A 5,606-nucleotide genomic window follows, 5' to 3' on the forward strand; every position below is an offset into this window, starting at 1 on the left:
TGTAGCAGTTTTCAGACATACCAGAAGAGGGCACCAGATCTCATTCTGGGTGGTTGTGAACCACTATGTGGTTGCTGGGATTTGAACTCCTGATCTTCAGAAGAGCAGTCAAGGCTCTTAACCGCTGAGCCTCCAGCCTCCTGCATTCCTTCTTAAAGCATGAATGATCCCAGCATGGGAAGATGGTCTGCCCTCCCTCCCTTTTGAGCCATTTTCCCTCTTTCACCATACACTCAATAAAAGAAGTAAATGAATGAAATCTCCAGCTATCTAAATTCTCTCACAACACCTCCCCCTCCCCCTCACTGCCTTCTCTCCCTATGTTTGGGTGGGGCTGGGGGAGGGGTGGGGTGGGGGGAAGGGATCTGCAAGTCTGTGAACTATTTGCGATGGTCTGGTTCTCTGAACTGCTGAGCCATGTCTATCCAGAGGCTGGCTGGCTAGTTTTCTGCCTCAAGTCCCTGAGTGATGATTTCAGTGTGAATTCTCTGAACTCACTGTCCTTTCAGGTCCACATTTGCTCTGGCAACCGACTGAACCAAACAATAGGCTCACACCGAGATCTTTGGAAATGGTAATGGAGTTGATAACACACCCCAACAGAAAGAGGAAGCCTCCGCTCACTAGAAGACTTTCACTAGAAGCCTCACCCTGCCAGCAATTTAGGAATTGGTAAGGCCAATCTGGACAATATCTAAATGATTTCTACTTCATGTTTAATGCTTAATAAAATAAAACGTGTGTGAAGGTCTGAAGAGCGTTGACTGTTCTTCCAGAGGTCCTGAGTTCAATTCCCACAAACCACATGGTGACTTTGGAATCCGATGCACACTTCTGGTGTGTGTTGGAAGACAGCTGCAGTGTACTCATATAAATAAAAAAATAAATAAAACCTTCAAAAATAAAATAAAACAAAGCTTGTGAAGAAATTGAGCATCTTAATTTTATTTTATTGTATTGTATTTCACACAAACACACACACAGTATTTATATATATATAAAATCAACTGGCACAGAAACGCACATTACCTAAGTTAGCTGGGAGTGGTTGGATTGGATATGCAGTCAGTAAAGTTTTGCTGTTGCTCTTTTTTTTGGGGTGGGGTGGGGTGGGCTGTTTAAATAGTACAGCAGAGCAGTGGTGGCACATGCCTTTGGGAGCACTTGGGAGGCAGAGGCAGGCAGATTTCTGAATTGGAGGCCAGCCTGGTCTACAGAGTGAGTTCCAGGACAGCCCGGGCTACACAGAGAAACCCTGTCTGGAAAAACAAACAAACAAACAAACAAACAAACAATCCCAAGCAAAACCCAATCCAAACTTCACAAAAGGGAGGGACACTATAACAAATTACAATTGCTTGTATATATAGAAAAAAATTTCCTCCCCCCCCCCCAAATAACCCTGGTTCAATTAAATACGAAACTAACTAAGTAATCACACACATACATACATACATACATACATACATACATACATACATACATACATAAAACAAATAATGATAACTAAGTGGCATGGAACTGCTCACACAGTTTGGATGCCACTTGCCCACCCTACCTCCATCACATGCCTGCAGAAATTATTGAGTGGCCGGCCTGGTCTGTCTTGTATGTTTTTGCACCATGTACAGAGACTTTGTCTCTCATAAATAAATGAATACAGAGAAAGATATTCATTGATCTATACATGCCTGTGCTCAGAGGGCAAAGCTGCTGGCTGTTAAGGTATAGGTAAAAGAGTAAGGCCTAGATGGAATGTGAAGGCCTACTTCAGATTAGATAAGGGCTAGGTAACCTCTTACCTGGCTAGCCTGCCATTTTGTGCTGTTAACTACTATTATAAGGACACTTTCTCACAGCTTGTTTCTGCTGTTACTGCCAGAATTGATTACATATTCTCCTTGGATGTGTCCTCAGAAACCAATCAAGATAGAAGCCAATCGAACTGCTTCCTTTGTTCTATAGTTATCTGCAATAGGCTTGGACTCAAACTGACCACCCAGCAGCATTTCCTACACCCGCACATGTGTATACTTCTCTGGCATTTGCTCCTAGAACCTGCACTGGGGATGGAACCCCCGCCCTGCCCTAACACAAGAGAGACACCCACACCACCGATTCAGTGCACAGACTACTTAGAATCAGACTTCTATTTTGAGTAGGGTGTGAGAGAGTAAAGTGTAAGTTCCCAAGACCTCCCTGGGAACTGACATCTTACTTGGAAGAAAGAGACTTGTACGTGGGCAACTGACTTTCTGGTTTGCAATTTAAGACATGAATGTCACACTATTGATGGCCAAGACACTGGATGTCCTGATTTTATTAGTGTGTGTGTGTGTGTGTGTGTGTGTGTGTGTGTGTGTGTGTGACTCCATGGCCAAGCTAGCCCCCCCCCAGATGTGTGTTTCTTATTTATTTATTTATTTCTTGGGCCTGTGCTTGTGTATGACCTCGGCAACACTTCCTGAAAACCAAACCAAGCTAAACTAAAGCAAACAACTATGGCTGTCTGCCTGCCTGCCTGCCTACACAGAGAAATGATATCTCCAATCAAGTAACACTACCTCCTAAGTCTGCCTGTTTCTCTTTTTCTTTTTTTCTTTCTTTTTTTCTTCTGCCCCCTCTCTCTGTTCCCCCCTCTCCCTTCCTTCCTTCCTTCCTTCCTTCCATTCTTTCTTTCTTTCTTTCTTTTCTTTTTTTTTTCTTTCTTAAATTTATTCTTTTCATATATAGTTTCTTAGTGTAAGCAGCCCTGGCTGTCTTGAAGACACTTTGTAGGCCTCAATCCAGTAAGAGCCTGCCTCTGCTTTTCAAATGCTGGCATGAAAGTTGTATACCACTATGACCGGCTACGATTCTTATCTTCTTATTTTTGTTCCCTCTCCCCTCTTCCTTTTTATGATTTTTGCTTTTGACAGGCAGTGGTTGTGGCAGTGCTGGCAGAGGGAGGTGGATCACTGTAACTTTGCAGCTAGCTTATTCTACAGTCTGAGTTACACAAAAGGAGTTTCAGAATGACTGGTTATATTTTTCATTTATTATGCATTTTAATTATAATTTAATTAAACCAAAAGAATTTAGACTGACCAATTCAGAGTCTGGCAATTAAAAGTATAACAAAAGACAGTATGAGGCTGTCTGTGGATGGTCAAGAGTTCTGGCTGCTTTAGGGAGCCTCCTCACCTTTCTGCACATGCAAACTAGGCCACCTAGAGGCTGGACACAAAAGCTACCTTGAGCATTAGGTCACGTGACAGTCAGCCACCTCCATCTTTATGAGGATAGATGTCAGTCAGAGGACAAGAGGGCTGCCACCCACTTGTCACCTTCCATATGCAGGCACACCACCTCCCTTCTGTTTTTGGATAAAAGACACATAACAATTTTTATTATTTACAGTAAGCCTTAAATAGCACTCTGACAGCTGTGCAGATTTCTACTTGCTATGTGATTTGAATTTCCTTTCTTTTTTTTAATTAATTTTCCTTGCTATGTGATTTGAATTTCCTTTTTTTTTTTTTTTCTTTTAATTAATTTTCAGGAACTGCATGGTGGATTCACCTAGGTTCTGGTGCCTTCTTCTGTCATGCAGTCATCTAGGCAGCAGATAGAGCACATACACACACACTTACATTGAAAACTAATAGTAATAATAACAAACAAACAAATAAATGAAAAGAAGGTAAAAAAAAAAAAAAGAGAGATTCTAGCTTCTGCCTGGATGTGTAGGTGGCAGAAGCAGGCAGAGAGGACCTCTGTGAGTTTGAGGCTACCCAAGCCTACAGAGCAAGTTCCAGGCAGGGATGCCAGGGCTACATCAAGAGAAACCCTATCTTGGGGCAAAAGAAAACAAAAGCAGAAAAGGTTCTGGCTTTTATTTTCAGACATATGATTCTTCTAGCAGTATTGACTATTGAACTTTGATCATGAAGGCACATTTGATTTTATGACAGAGTTTGTGTGTGTGTGTGTGTGTGTGTGTGTGTGTGTGTGCAATATTTCTGCTGTAATTGTGGTTACATGCCATCTAGTGGTTTATCTTTGATTTCTGTAATCTTTTTTTTCTAATTCTTTTTAATTGTAATTGTAATTGTAATTTTAATTTAATTTAATTTAATTTTTTGTTTTACGAAACAGGGTTTCTCTGTATAGCCCTGGCTGTCCTGGAACTCACTTTGCAGACCAGGCTGATCTTGAACCCAGAAATCTTCCCATCTCTGCCTCCGGAGTGCTGGGATTAAAGGTATGTGCCACCAGTCCCGGCTATTTTTTAATTTTTAAATTTTATTTATTTAATATAGCTTTGTTTTTTCATGATGCACTTTCTCTCTGTAACCCTGGCTGTCCTGGAACTTACTCTGTAGACCATGATGGCCTTGAACATATTAATCTGTCTGCCTCTGCTTCCCAAATGCTGGGATTAAAAGCACCACTGCCCAGACTAAGTTTTTTTTTTTTAAATCTCTCTCTCTCTCTCTCTCTCTCTCTCTCTCTCTCTCTGTCTCTCTCTCTCTTTCTTTCTATTATTTTTTTCTTTTTACTGAGATACGGTTTCTCTGTGTAGCCCTAGCTGACTTGACACTAACTCTGTAACCCAGGGTGACCTTGAACACAGAAATCTGCCCGAGGTTAAAGGTATGTTCCACAATTGCCTCAGGTCTACTCTAATTCTATTTGAAAAAATTATGTGTGTATGTATAATTATATGTATGTATGTATGTATAGAAGTAATATTAATCCATTAATATCTCTTTTTTTTTTTTTTTTTTTTTTGGTTTTTACGAGACAGGGTTTCTCTGTATAGCCCTGGCTGTCCTGGAGCTCACTTTGTAGACCAGGCTGGCCTCGAACTCAGAAATCCGCCTGCCTCTGCCTCCCGAGTGCTGGGATTAAAGGCATGCGCCACCACGCCCGGCCATTAATATCTCTTTTTCCTAAAATTCATGTCATTCCATGTCCACAAAGTGAGTTCCAGGACTACACAGAGAAACCCTGTTTCAAAATAAAAAATAAATAAATAAATAAATAAATAAATAAATAAATAAATAAAAATATAGAAAGAAAGAAAGAAAGAAAGAAAGAAAGAAAGAAAGAAAGAAAGAAAGAAAGAAAGAAAGAGAGAAGGAATCCTAACCATTACCACCATCACCTCCAATACAAAGGCTGTGGAAATTGTTTCATGTCCCTCTCCCCCACAGGTGAGGATATAGCTGCTTGTAAATTAATACTCCATGACTCCATGTGTGTGTTATTGATTCCATGACCAGCTATTACCAGCCCCAGATCTGTGTTTCAGAGATCTTTACTTATTTATTATTCGGGCCTGAGCTTGTGTAGGTGTTAGGCCACCAAACCTCCAGGAAAACAACATAAAATCAAATCAGCTAACAAACCAACCCAAAAATGTAAAAGAATGGATTCATCTGGCATTTAAAACTAATAGACTGCCAGGCAGTGGTGGGGCACACCTTTAATCCTACCACTTTGGACCCAGAGGCTGGCAGATTTGTGCATTCCAGGCCATCCTGGTCTACAGAGTGAGTTCCAAGACACCCAGGGCTACACAGAGAAACACTGTCTTGAAAGACCCCCACCTCTCTTTGTTT

Source organism: Mus caroli, unplaced genomic scaffold, assembly GCF_978045245.1.
Source record: "Mus caroli unplaced genomic scaffold, Mus_caroli_1 scaffold_33, whole genome shotgun sequence".
Classification (NCBI taxonomy): Eukaryota; Metazoa; Chordata; class Mammalia; order Rodentia; family Muridae; genus Mus; species Mus caroli.